This window comes from Rutidosis leptorrhynchoides, unplaced genomic scaffold (genome assembly GCF_046630445.1).
Source record: "Rutidosis leptorrhynchoides isolate AG116_Rl617_1_P2 unplaced genomic scaffold, CSIRO_AGI_Rlap_v1 contig306, whole genome shotgun sequence".
Lineage (NCBI taxonomy): Eukaryota > Viridiplantae > Streptophyta > Magnoliopsida > Asterales > Asteraceae > Rutidosis > Rutidosis leptorrhynchoides.
This window is the reverse complement of record NW_027266549.1, coordinates 61,760-77,039: the sequence shown is the minus strand read 5'-3', so window position 1 is coordinate 77,039 and position 15,280 is coordinate 61,760. Positions and strand designations below refer to the sequence as shown.

The following is a 15,280-nucleotide window of genomic DNA, read 5'->3' as shown; positions in this document are numbered from 1 at the left end:
AAATCCGAAGGACTAAGACCGGTATTGGCAATTCCCAGTCTTAACTTTGACCGGGAATCCCAAACCCGATTTTACTAAAACTTAATTACGGATAATTAATTTTTTGGACCGAAAAACGTCATTTCTGGTCCGACTACAAATGTTCACATTTTCGTCCTTTTCCAATAAAAAATTTACCTAATTTTTAAAAAAAAATTATTTATAATTTGCTGCAAATATTAGAACAATTTATTTTGATCCTACAAATGATATATTTAGAAGACAAAAATCAAATGCCGAAGCTATTAATACACAAATGGTATCTTTGAATTGGAGACCTCAAAACTGTCGCCAGGTATTCTAAAGGAAAAATATAAAGTTAGATACTTAAATAACAACATCAAACAAATATCTTGATTATATATACTAGATGGATTTTGTATCCGATGGTAGGTTGTCTCCTGTTTGAGTCGGATTTGTTCGTATCTTTTTAGATTGCAGGTTGTCTCTCGTTTGAGCCGGATTTGTTCGTATCTTTTTAGAGTCGTCTCCTGACTTGTGAGGACAATTAATTTTCATTTTGAAGATTTTTCTTAGATGTACTTGTATAGAGATAGTTGTAGATTGTAGTTGTCTACACGTCAGTTTAGTCACGGCACTTGACAATTATTCTGAGAGGAAAGAGACATTATGACCGGAACATATTGTCTTTGTATTTAATGGCGAAATTACGACCAATGGGTTCAAATTTAAATATGATAATTGAATTTAAAAATTTATGAGATTAAATAATTTTAAAATGATTTCAAATTAATTTTAGAATGAAAAATAAATTTTAGAACGGATATATAGCAAAATTTTCAAATTATTATAATGAATTCGATAAACCCATTACACAAAATGTAGCTCTGCTACTATTTATATTGTTTTAGCTAACTCAATAAGAGTTATAATTTTCTTGTATTCATTTCTCCATCAATATCAAAGAATTATAAAGTTATAACTTTTAATTTCAAAAAAAAGGTTGCCTAATTAACAAGAATCCAAATTTATGAATAGAAAAAGGGTATAAAATGATGTGGTGTCGAAGTTTGATATGTCTGAAATGGAGTATAAATAAACCAATTACGCATCGTAATTTCGCTTGACTTATGATACATAAGCACTATAATTGGAACCCCAAATTGGACCCAATTTGCCAGCTAACATATCTTATACGTACAAAGTATGCTAGTAAAAGCACCAACATCAATATATAGCTTTAGAATCTAGAGATTTTTTTTTTTTTTGATAATCTGAATCTAGAGATATAAGATAAGAAGTGGTACGTTACATTGACTGGGCGAAAATGCCAAATTTGCTCGTTAATGACGCCGTTAATCTCATTAACGTATATATTGACCACGTGGATCAAATACACCCATAAATCGAACGTTAAAAAAAATCAAAATTACAGCCCTTCTCATGGGGGATGATATTGCAATCTCGATCGGAGCTTCGTCGGTCATCTTTGACCTCGACGCCCTTTTGGTAGTACAAGAAATTAATTCGAAGGAGAATCGTTTTATGTCATGTAGAATCTCAATTTGTATCTTGTAATTTGAACATTCTCTGAGAGCCGGTAATAGACAAGCCCATAATGTCACTAATTTCAGGACTAATGGGCTAGGACGATTGTCGATTGCTTTCGCTCAAATTGCTTGCCGATCGTGATTAATGAAATTTCATCCCTTTCATTCTTAAAAAAAAATCAAAACTACCGAGGATTAAAGGTCAGAGCAGTGGCCCATTATCATCAAAAGAAGCAGTGGCCTATTAGCATACCAATCAACGTGCTTATAGCGCAGAGAGAGAGAGATGGTAGTTTTAGTAGATAGAAGAAGCATAGGAGCATGAGAGTAGGAATTATCGACCATAAAACCGATAGTAGAAGCATATATAGAATCAATTTGTATTACATCAAATAATTGGACAACCCACCATATGTACTTTTGGAGTGGAGTGTCCGATTAGAAATAATCATAAACCGATCGATCCTTGACAGTTACAAGTACAATACTAGACCCATTTTGGAACCACATTTCGGATAATGGGAAGTCTTCGATTGAAGTGTTTCGCTTACAAGATGATGAAAACGATGCTGAGTTACCATATAAATTAAGGAAGCAGATGCTCACTGTAAGTGTAACATAGAACTCTGAAAAAGAGTGGAAGTCTAGTAGCTGAAACAAACATATCGGCTTCTTAACATTCTCTTGTACTCATGTCGATAATCTTCTTAGATAGACGGGGAATAAGAAAAAAAGCACAATCTAAACCACACTGCTTGACTGATTGGAACAGATGACACTTACCAAAAGCAATATACTAATCAAAACTAACTTCCTAAAAGGATGGACGAAGCAATAAAAAGACAAGTGTGAGGCCAGGGTTCATAGCTTTATGGCCATGTGTTCTTTATATTAAGAACACTGCCAAGGGAAGTCAGCAACGACTACACTCCCCCAAACTAAATTGGCAGAATTTATGGAGTAAGTTGGAAAACCAAGTATGCAATAGATGACAAAAGTATATCAAGGGGAACATGGATAAGGTGATGATATCGTTTCCTGCTTGTGAAACCCACACCAAAACTTGGAAAATAACAGATCATAATGATTACTGAATACGTGACCTAACATTGTAATGGTAAATTACTTTTAAGTAGATTTCAGTGACATACTGAGTCACATGATAAAATTAGATCAACTGATAGTCTGAAAGGCATACATTGGGTAAAATTTCATGACAAAAAGAACTCACATATCACTCAATTCTCACTGAAATACAGTTCTACGTGTATCTGAATTATAGATTCAAACTCCTGACAAAGAAAGAAAGGGAAGCAACCAACCCTATCCGTATGTACCGTCAAATGCAAGGCATATTGAGTAGCTCAAACAACATACAATATCCAAAGGAAAGAAACCAAAACAGGTAAGGGATATCTGACGATTCATTTACAGGTATAAAGATCTCATTGTCTCGATAAACCCTTAGTTTTTATCACAACATCCCATATAACATCATATTCATGTAAGTGCTTGTAACTAGAATCCCAAAACTAAGCCAAACCAATACATTCAAACCCCACAATTACACAGATTAATCAAAACTCCTGAAAATCAAGTTCTAAAATATGACAAGCAGCGAAAACAAAGCATAGATCAGAAAACAAGCGTACGTTATTAATCCACGATGCTCCTCTCCACCATCAGCCAGAGCCACCATGAGCCCAGTGCACGCCCTCGCCGCCCATACGACAAAAACAAGCGAGATTCCAAGCCTAACGACTCCACCTTGCGGCACGAAAAGAGATATCGCCGACAAAATCACCACAGGCATCAGACAATAGCCGACGACGCTGGTACACGTGTGCAGATCTAAATTCCCATTCCTGCCTGCGAGCATGTTAAAGACGACATAGAGAAAGATCGAAGAGACGACGATCCAACCAAGGATTACGCCGAATTGGATCTTCCCCGCCAGAAGCTGGAAGAGACATAGACCGAGATAAAGGAATATCGGACCGGATAGATCGGCGGAGTCCTTGTGTACGTTTGAATTGACTCTGAAAGGGTTAAGGATTGATTTCGTCTTCCTCCAGATTTGTTCTGGGTGGATACCGAGCTCGTCGAGGAGCGGCTCTTCGTCGTCAAAATTGGCGGTGCCGAGTGAATTTGAGGAGCCGCCGCCGATTGGTCCAGTAGAGGCGGTGGCTGCACCGATGTCGAACGGACATAAAGGGGATTGAAGAACTGGCGGCGGCGCGAGGCGGTTGGAAAGGCGCTGTTGGCATACGGCGTTGCTGGAGATTACCTCCGGCAGCATTGGGATTTCCGCCGGGGAAGACCACTGGTGGAACGGAGAATTCCTTCGTCATCTTCTTCGATCGATTGGTTTTTCTTTTCAGATCGAGAAATGAATCGGGCGTTTTGATTGATTTTTTTTTGCTTTCTAGTTTTGTTTTATTTATTATCACTTGTGGTGATGGGGTTGTAAGTAAGGGTAAATATGAATTTTACAAGGAGAGTGGTGCTGACTTCTAGAAGAGATGTTTTTTATATCGAGACATCCTATTGGTCAGATGATGGCTTAGGGTTGTGGAGTTACAATATTACCCGTTACTATTAGAAGTTTAGGAAAACTGAGTTTTTTACCCCTTTTGTTTCAAAATAACAGCTTTTTACCCCTATTGTTTTGTATCGGTTGGTGTTTCAAAACGATATAGCATTTACCCTCATGTAGTTAAATCGTCAGATGGAAAATTAATCGTCAACTCATCCGACATGTCAAAACTAACCAGTAAACAAATGACACGTGTCATTCGTACGTTGACAAAATTGCCACATCATATAACCCGTTACTGTTATTCTATTTGTATCTAACCCATCTTGCTATCCTGTTCGGCCATTTCTTATCAAATGGGGCCTTTTCTTCTAACATTTTGGGCCTTATTGGGCCTTACTATTTATTTGATGTTAAATTGGGCCATACATAATAATTAACTCGATGGGTCAAAAGTACATAATATAGTTAATTAGTTGTAGTACTGCTATGTAAACATATAGTATATTTTCTAAATAAATAAATATAGGAGAACTGTATTTTATTCATTAAACTTGCAATCTGAAATAATTATATGTTACTGTTTCAGAAATCATTATCACACGTGACGTCAGCCAATCCCTCTTTCAAGTCGTCTAAGTTGATTCTCGTCATTATACTATTCAGCTTCAAGTTTGACTTGGTGAGTTGGCAATGACCTCATTGAATCCATTCCATGGTCATACGTAGGCCTTAAGTAAGTTTTGATGGGTTGAAATGCAATTATTTTAAGTCTTTGCAGGATGGATTCAGGAATGTAAGGTTAGGGGATCCGAGAAAATTATTAACGAATTTTAAGACCGACCAAGATAATATCTAACATCAAATTTATCATATTTGTATGCTAGATTTTGGATATAAACAACATATCGTTTCTATTTTAATACTTTTAGATTTAATTTTTGAGATACAAAGTATATAACGTATCGACGCAACTCTAGAGGATGACAACCCCATTAATTTAAGAAAAAAATATTAATTTTACCTAGAAATTTTTGACAATTATACAATCAAAATTTTAACTATTTACTTAAAAAATATATAAATTATAGAGATTTGAAATATTTAATATACATAAATAATACTCCCTCCGTCCGAAAATACATACATTATTATCTATGTAAGCATGTATTTTCATACGGAAATAGTATTTAATAATTTTATACGTCTACACTAATGTAAAAATCCTTCTAAGTTTATTAAACTTTGATATTTCAAAGGACAAAGGCTATATTAGTATGAAAAAAATTAATTATTAAAGGTTAGAAAAAAAATAGAAATGAAAAAAATATTTGTTCGGGTTTACACAATGAAAATAATATCAATAATAAAAAATAAATGATGTGTGAGGACAAAAACCGAACCAAAATGATTAATTATAGAAACTATTTATTAACTAATAATAAAGATAGTAAAGTTTGGGAAAAGATTAAATATGAATTGTTAAGAAAAAAAATAACATGGCTGGAGGCAGCAAGAATTGAACTCGAGAGCTGTTGGAAGAGTGACATGCACAAAACCACTAGTGCCCGTCTATGTTTTAAGCATATTATTGGAGCAAAATATATTAATTTATTTATAGTATGTTATCCTCTACATTTTTCCGACAGAATTAGCTCCGACGATCAGAGATGGGGTGGTACCCCCTCTAAATCCATCCCTGAGTCTTTGACGAGACATTATTCTTTATGTTATCTTATTTTGTTTCACATAGTCAATCTGTCAATACTATGTCATGTACTACTCTAGTATGAGTTTGAGATTTTGTGTGTTACTAACAACTTATTCAAAATTAAATCAAGCACATTTGATTTTTTGGATGTGTTTGTCTTATCATATATGATGTTTCATCTTATTTCATATATCGACGTGTTTCTACGTCGAAATAAATTCAAATTCAAAATATTATCTTTGTCTTGTTTAGCATAATCAATTTGCCTATACCATATTATGTATTACTATTCTATGAGTTTTGGGATTTGGGGGTTGCAACTTTTTCAACCTTGATTCAAACACATTTAATATTTAGTATGTTCTATATACTTAGATCATGCATCTTCTTGCTCTATAAATCCTCAAAATATATACTTTTCACTGATGAACACAGTTGAATTCATCTCGATAACATTGCTCATCTCCCGGACGTCGAAAATGCTAAGACATTTGATCATGTCCAATGTATTTTTGATAATTCGAATGGAAATGAACCAACTAATGCATATTTTATAGAATTTCAAGGAAAGGAAAAACGAGAAACAGAGATGGATTTATAAATTATAAGACCGGGAGAATGCCTTTTATGAGGTGTAATTTGACAAGACATTATTATTTATGTTACTCTCTGATCTGGTAGGTACATACATACAGTTTGTTTCATAGTCAATCTAGCCCATGTCAAGTCCATAAGTTTGAGATTTTGTGGGTTCCCACTTTTTTCAAACTTAATTGACTTTCTTTCTTTTATACTCAACAAAAATCTTTGATGACGTTATTATTCAATTAGATTTTCCCATAACTCTATCCTCCCACAAAGACAGAATCTCAAGTCTAATTATTCATATTATTTAAATGTCTATCATTCTTAAATTATTTAATAAAAAGCTCTATTTTTTTATAATGGAGTAAATTATTATAATTAATAGGAACTTAGTTGGCCTAATTTCATCATGCCACTCGTTGATAATCCCGATGACAGTCCTAATTTTTCAAACTAAACAACTATCGATCGTGTTGTTCAAATTATCGAGACGAATTAATTAAAACCCTTCGTTAGATTACTTTACAGTAAGATTTATATACAAGAGTGTCAAAGTTAAATATATATATATATATGTGATGCTAAAAATAATACAATAACAATGTGAGAAACAGAGAGAAATCTACAATAATACTTTTAACATTATACGCATTTCCAGAAGAAGAAGCTGATAGAATCCTGACATTTCAGATATCCATTTCATAACCCCAAAACAAAAAAAGGTACTCCCTATCATCAATATGGAAACACAAAACAAAATAAACCCTTGTCTCTGGTCTGATCATACGAACAAGATCCATTCTAACCGGCATACTAGGATTAATATTCTTCTTCCTATTTAACAGAACCAACCAACCAATAACCCCAACATTGAACTGGACTACAACTACTACTACTAATGATTTTACACCAAAAATTAAACCAGCAAATTTTTTTCTAATAATAATAATTTTAAGTGGGGGCTGTCGACTCCACGATGATATATGATGATGATGATGATCTAGGATTTGCTAGAAGAAGGCGAGGAGATGTTGAGATCAGGGATATTGTTGTTTGCTCCATTTGGCTTGACATTATTATTAGCCTTTGAGAGTTTCTGTTTGAGTTCAGACAAAAGAGCTTGGTTCTCCTGGTTCAGAATCTGTGCTTTCTTTCTTAGCCTCTCGTTCTCTTTCATTATGTAGCAGTTTTGCAGATACAGATTTGAATTCAGCCTTTCCATTTTCTTGAAAGTCTGGTACTGAAATTTCCCCCTGAAACCAAAAATAAAAAAATACATATATATTAGAAAATTTCTGGTAAAAAAAATATATTTTACCATAGACATGAAAGTTACTAGTACCTCTACAAAGGAAAAATTAATCAAACAGAGGAAGATGATGAAATAAACTAAATTAAACTCCTAAGACTAAATTTAGTGATTAAATAGAGGAAATGTAAGGAAGCAGACATAATGATTGAAGAATAGTTGTTAAATAAATCAGTCAAAAAATGGTCTCCTTCGGCTTACCCATCTATGAAAGCAAAGCATAATATTTTTATTTTTCGAAATTAAAAGTTAACTTACATAAATACAAACATATAACTATTCAAATATTACGTCAAATAAAAACTATTCAAATATCCACATATATATATGCACATTAAAATAAAAATCCTTTCAAAAAAAAAAACAAAAATTTCCTAAATTTTTCAAAAGTAAATAGCATTAAAAAAATGCCATTCGTTCCCTAAATTCCTAGGAATGAATGTCTGTTTGTAAAGACAAAGGTACTGATGATCATGTGTTCTGTTTCTAATGTAAGAAAAAACAGAGCATATAACTGAAAGAAGCTCAACAAATTTTGAGAGAAATGGTAAGTAAAGTGGGCCATTTTTACTCTAAACCATGTTTCCAAAAAGAAAGAAAGATCACCTTTTTCGGAGAAGAAGAAGAAGCTTTTGGGAGTCTGGGACTGGTTAGCAACAACTTTGTTAAGCCTCTGAATGTGTGTGAGTGAGGGATTATATGAACGATACAAGGAGAAGATGTTACTAATTTATACTAAGAGAGAGAGAGAGAAAGAGAGAGATGTTCTGTCTGTCTGTCTGTCTGACATAACAATCATGCATGGGTAAGCATGGAAGGCGGCCGGTTTGGGGCGAAGGGATTTAATGTGTCTTTGGTTTTCTCTTCTAGTAAAGCATCATCGACCCCCTTCTGGCGTCATGCCAATGATGATGTCCCTTCCTTTTTCCACTCATTTTCATTTTTAATTTAATTTATTTCCAGTTTAAAACAGAATCGATCGAGGGTCATTATAGTCATTAACCGTTAATAATATGATTTTTTTTTTATAATTAAGAATATGATTTAAGTAGCAGTAATTTCTTTTCTAGTAGCAGCAGTAAACTATAGCTTGACACTTCCATTAGACTTTAATTTTACCTTTTGTTTGGTGCTGTTATTTATTTTTATTGGATGACTTGTATTTGAATATGATTTTTTTGCAGGCCTCGACTTTATACCTACTGATACTTTCGTTTGTAAATTGCTCATATGATTTAGACGTAGACAATGTTGTCGATAAGACCTACAACTTTAACTATTTTAGGGGTTGAAAATTTCATCTAAAAATTATAATGTTAGAGTTGATCACTTTAATATTAATTTTAATACTATTTTTCCTCCGATATATAAAAAAGTACCAGTAAATATATTACTAATTACTGCATTCATATAAAATCTGATGAGGGGCAGAGTAAGTCATTTGTTAATCATGAAGCACAACTACATTTCTCACAAAGATATACTCCTTCCGTATATAAATCGAAACGTTTTCACTTTTTAAATTTATTAAAAAATTATATATCTACTCATTTCATCAAATTTGCGATGAATTTAAAAAATAAAAACCTCTCGAATCGGATAAAATTAAAAAAAAAAAAAAGAGGATTAATTACACCCATTTCTTTTTTCTACAACAATCAATAATAATGTGAGTTTTTGGATTTAGGTGACCTCGGAAAAAAAAATGATGATAAGTATGTTGGCTAAGTCGTCCCAAAAGATTCCGCAATGATGGTTTGGATTGGTTCGAACCCATCATCACAATCCCCGCATCCTTCTCCTTCCTTCATCATCAATATTTCTTTTTTATCGCTTCTGTATTTCACTTTCCAATAATTTTTATTGCCAGTAATTATTAATGCCATTTATTTTCTTTGACCCTATTATTATTAGTTCTAGTACTTACTGGATTCTGGATTTTTTATTTTTTTTATTTACCTTGTGATTTTGTGTTTTGTCTTCTTGTCAACTAAACTATTATTAAATACTTCTCATTTCATTTTATTTGTCTAAAAATATCATTTCATACAAATCAAAATAATAAATAAATACATATATTTTCATTAATTTATTTTTAACTATTAATTTTTAAATTTTTAAATTATAATTCACCATATATAAAATAAGAAATAGAATGATAAAATTTTATATTAATTTTATTAATAGACAAATATATTGAAATTTTTGAAAATAATATTTTGTATAAGCAGGAGTCATGTCACGAATCATACTTCTATATGTAGCTATAGGGGGCTTATTTGGAAATAAAATTCTTTAACTCATGGGGTAAGTAATTTTTCAGATTCACCATGACGGTAGGTGATGTTTATTGTACTATAGTAGTATATTTTAAATATAATGTAATTATGATATTTAAAGTGTCAAAATAGCACTCCCTCCGGATACGAATAATAATATTTTGATAAAAAAAATTTATCGCGTATAGTACTCTCTTCGTATATAATAGATTATTTTTTCAAAGAATATTTTTTTTAAATAGATGATGTTTTGAGAATATCAATACATTTTTTTATTTTTATTCTTTCGTTAATTTTATACACACATATAATTAATATTTTAATTGAAAAAAAATGATATTATAAAATAAAAAAAAACTTATATATTATAATTAATAATATTACTATGCATAAAAAAATGTGAAATATCATCTATTCAAATACGATGTAATAGTTGTTTTAGATTCCCAATAAATTTTTAATATAACTCGTTTGAATTATATAATATTTTATTTATTGAGGAGATAATATAAAACATTAGCTGAATTAATTAAGATAAAAGCAACATATAAATATCGTTAATATTAATTAATTAAAAATATAAAGAACGAAACTATTCCAAGACATGTACTCATAATACTAGTATAATCAATGAGTTAATTTTGTTATTTCACGAGTTTCATATTTCTACTGCCTGTTAGTATGGAAAAACATGTATTGCCAGCTAGATTCTAACTTAGCTGTCATTCTATGCCATGTTGGTAATGTTTTTATTTTACGTTTTTATCATACGTTATTATAATGATAAATTAGTAATTATTATCAGTATAACTTATCACACTGGTAATAAGGAAGTGTCATAAGCTAAGCATTTTTGAAAAATTGGTTATGGGCATGAAATTAAGCTGATTTTCCACCAAAAAAGAAATTAAGCTGATATGTGTGAGAATTACGAGTTCTCTTTAACGTGATCAATCATGATCATTAGGTGTAAATTTGTCATCGTTCGAAATCCCTCGTGGGGCACGTTCATTAGTCTAGTCCTCGACTGCGTTTAAGCTTAATCATCATAATTATCGATTTAATTGCAAGTTTACAAAGGCCAGATTTTAGAATTACATCACCACCCCTTGATTAATGATTACTTTGCTGTTTCTTTTATTTTATTTTTGTCCATTTTTGCCATGAATGAAAGAGAATAGTTAAATAAAACAGATACTAAAGAAAGAATAATATGTAAGCCGACGGAAGTAAAGTTTAAGGAGCAGATGATTGCAAGTGTAGTTAAATTTGGAGTCAATTGCAAATTTAGATAAAGTTTAGGGACCTAGATGTCATTATCCATTTATCCCTTGTTTCTTTGGCAAAAGAACCCAACTGTTATAAGAAAATCAGCCACGTGTAACGTTAACGGACATGTCAGCAAAATTAACAGTTATTTGACGGAATGAAGCTAACTGTTGGCCTTAACTAAAATTTGGAGCTCTAGGTGCTAGCGACTGTAGTTCAGGGACCTGGTTGTTATCCTAGCCAAACTTTGAGGAGCTATGGTAACATTATCCCACGAAATTTGACACATAGCAAGGAACCAAAGTGTATTAAGAAATTGGTGAGACGAAGATCCAATTTTTGTAAGTTAGTGGAATTCATATTTAACTAGTATATTAATTTGAATATAATTTTTTTAGAGTAGAAAAAAAAAATCTAAGTTAGATGACATGAAACTTTCTTTTGTGAGGCCGAATCTTCCTAATTTCATACACTCTGACCAACTTTCTGCAAGAACTACTTAACTTCAATTAGATATGTGTGGGCTCTCAACAGAGAGTTGGATTTTTTAATATTTTTTTTATTAATTTTGCCAGCTGCTTGCCAATGCCATTCATAAAAAAAACCTTTTAATTTCTGCCAAATAATAATAATAATAATAATAATAATAATAGAGAGTTTCCAACGTGATTAGTAATAACTTGACGTCTTCTTTCAACATGCATAATGAACTGAAATTAAAGAAAAGAAAAGAAAATTTTGGCCATTTGGAGATACACAACTTTTGAAATTACGGTATTACATAGTATTTTTCTCGTCTTAAATATATAATATTTTATTTTTTTTAAGTTATCAAATGCGCAGACGGTAATTAGTTTGAACATAATTTTGAATACCCGATACTAAAAATAAATGCAAAATATTCTAATACATCACTTATATTATTATAAAAATATGTTATCACAATTTATTGTAGAAAATAAAATTTTAAAATATAAAACAGGAAAATAAAAATGATGGAAAGTCAAACTTTTCAAGTTCAAAGTATGATTGAATGCAAATTATGGATGGGGGTAAAAAAAGGGTCTGTCAAAACGTGAAAGGCTGAGTAAATTTTCGGCCCATAAGTGAATCTTAGAGTAGGGTTATAATAAATCTGGTCAGAAAGAAAACCAATGATGGCAAACTCTAAATGAATGTAGTAGTAATAATAATTACGTACCATGGTCTCTTCTTCTTCCCCCAGTAAGTATAGCTTTTAATTAATCTTTTCAAACCCTCTTAAATACGGAGCAAATTTTCCTTTTTTACTTTTGCAGCAAGTAAAATTTTTTTTTTGGCGTCATGATTTTTATGAAGGGGTCAGTTAATTTCATGAATGAGTATGGCAGTGCTCTAGAGATATTTTTGCATGGCTACAGATAAACAGCATTCATGAATATCATTGAGTACCCATCATAACCATTATACAGTTTAATTAATACAGTTAATTATGCCATATACTGGCTGGTAATTAAAATCTTAAATATGGGCCTTGAAATTCAATTATTATTCATCCAAACTAAAAGGAAAAAAAGAAAGAAAGGAGATGATTGCTTCACCCTTGTAGACTATCATAACTCATAAGTAGTTCACGGTGTATTTTGATTAGTGGAGGCAATTAACCGGTCTGGTATGTATTCCGAAACGAATCGATCTATTTAGTTTAAAATCGATTATTAAGGCTAACTTTCGATTGACTTCGTAATCGGATTTGAATTAGCTAGCTTGGTCTCTAATAAATACACATAACTCTTGTATTTAAAAATTGAGGATTCATATGGCCGCTTCCACACGGTCTCTAATAATAAGGTATTCAAAATTCCGTTTTGGAACTTAAGATTGTGAGCTTCTACATCAAATAGACGGACGCTTTGATTCTTAACTCCAGTGGAGGCGGGTTGGTGCTGGTGTAGGTGGAACTTATTTCCGACATTTAGGGTCAAGATCAGTAAAAATTTCGTTCCTACAATTTCAATGTTAGTCCCTGATGAAATAAAATTTATAATTTGATAATTATTATTTTATATTGATGGAGCTATATATGGTTATGATTTTTTTTTTCTATTTTAATCTCTATATTTTCTAATATTATTTTTCTATCCAATAATAGTAACTTTCGTATCTTCTATATTTCTACCATTCTACATACCGTTTCTAGAAATGAACTTAAGTTTGGCCGATTTAATACTAAACCCTCTCGATAATTATCCTGTTCACAATTTTAAACACCCTAGTTAAATGAATCAAATGTCGAATCCCTTAAACCGATTACTATAACTAACTTAAAATATAATCTATTTAATTAAATTAAGGATTCAAGAACCTTTCTCTTACTACCATTAATAAAAAATAAAGTAAAAATTCATATGTAAAATTAAATTTGTCGTGTTATTGAATGATAACTTGTAAGTCTTTCGATTAGTACATGACCCAAAACGTCAAGACTCGAGCTGTAAAATCCAGCACCCAATTGAGGATATGACTCATCAAATAATTAATATTGGAAGTCCTTTTTAAACTTTGATTTAATGATAACACATAATTCCAATCCATTGCATGGCTAATGATGGTAAATTTAACATTATCATGGCTACCCAATTAGTGCTCTGAACCCTACACGTGAGCTTAGGGTTTAATAATAATTTTAACTTTACAAACTTTAAAATTATTTTAACTTTAGAAGTGTTGATTCTATGGGACCACATTCATCTTAAACCCCAATTTTGTTCAAACCCATATCCAATTTTTTTTAAAATTAATTTCTTGAGCCGTGCATTAAGATCTTCAATCAGCCAATACGTTCTTATGAAAATTAAAAGGTTGTCACGTGTTAATTTAATTAAAATTATATATTGAGGTTTTAATGGGCCATCTATGTTCAAGTCGCATTTTAAGCCCATAAATCTCCAGATGAATGATGTATGTATGCTTGTTTGATATTTAGGTCCTTATGTATCACTCATTTGGCTTAAAGCCCCCTTTTTGTATATGAAGTACCTGTTTAACTGTTTTTAAGAAACTTGAAGCCCCAACAAATGTTACCCGTGAATTATTGCGATCAATCTTATTTTTACGCTCTTTGATGGATTAAGCATAAAGTATTTTGTTAGTTTTATTTCTCAAGCATTCTCCGCCTAACTCTAGACACCTTAAAATACGTATCTTTTTTTTTTATTATTTTCAATAAAACTACATATTTTAAAGGGATTTGGAGCAAAACGGAACATACTCCAAAATATTTCGGAAAAAATTTAGGTATCATTAATATTTCTTTATAGGATATTATACATGCCAACGATTAAAACGGCCAAATCATGTATTATGGAATATGGGACCATCTTATCTTTAATTTGCATACTTTATTTACAATACTCATATTGGCAAAAGACCACAAATTTCATTTGCCTAAATTCCTGACTTTGTCGTCACAATTAGAGTTTTAGAGCAGATAAATTATGCACTATGATTAAAAAACATAATTATGAATTGAAAGGATTAATGTTCAAATTTTAGGGAGCATATAGAACCAAGTCAGATGTTATTTCTTTCCTTTAAAATATTAGCAACACAGGAAATGCGTACCACGTTGAAATGTGAGAAATATTCCTTATGATAAAAGATTGAACATGAGGTCAGTAATTAATTTTTTTAATTAAACCTATTAATGGAACCAGTTTTTTAATTAAACCGAGAAAGTCTGGTGTGAGCAACATGGGAGAGTAAATAATGCTTTATGGGGAAATATATATGTAGCCCAAAACGTACTCAGGCCCAACATAAGTTTAACTGAAACGCAGCTGACTCATGCGTTTTGATGTTCGAGAAAACAAAATTGAGCAATTAGAAAGACATTCGCCTAAATAAGGGTTGTTGAGACTTAACTCACGTAAGGTCGGTAAGGTCGATATGGAACGACATTCGACTAAATAAAGGCTCTCGGGAATCTAAGTACTGAAGTACCACTGATCATCTACCATGCAAGAATTTTTATTCAAAACTTAAATTACAAACAAACCAAGT

The 15,280-nt window shown here is 31.6% G+C and overlaps 1 pseudogene; it reads right to left on the bottom strand.

Annotated features, from left to right (window-relative positions):
- Positions 1-3,150: 3,150 nt before the first annotated feature.
- On the bottom strand, positions 3,151-3,901 carry LOC139882768 (uncharacterized; annotated as a pseudogene).
- Positions 3,902-15,280: the final 11,379 nt, after the last annotated feature.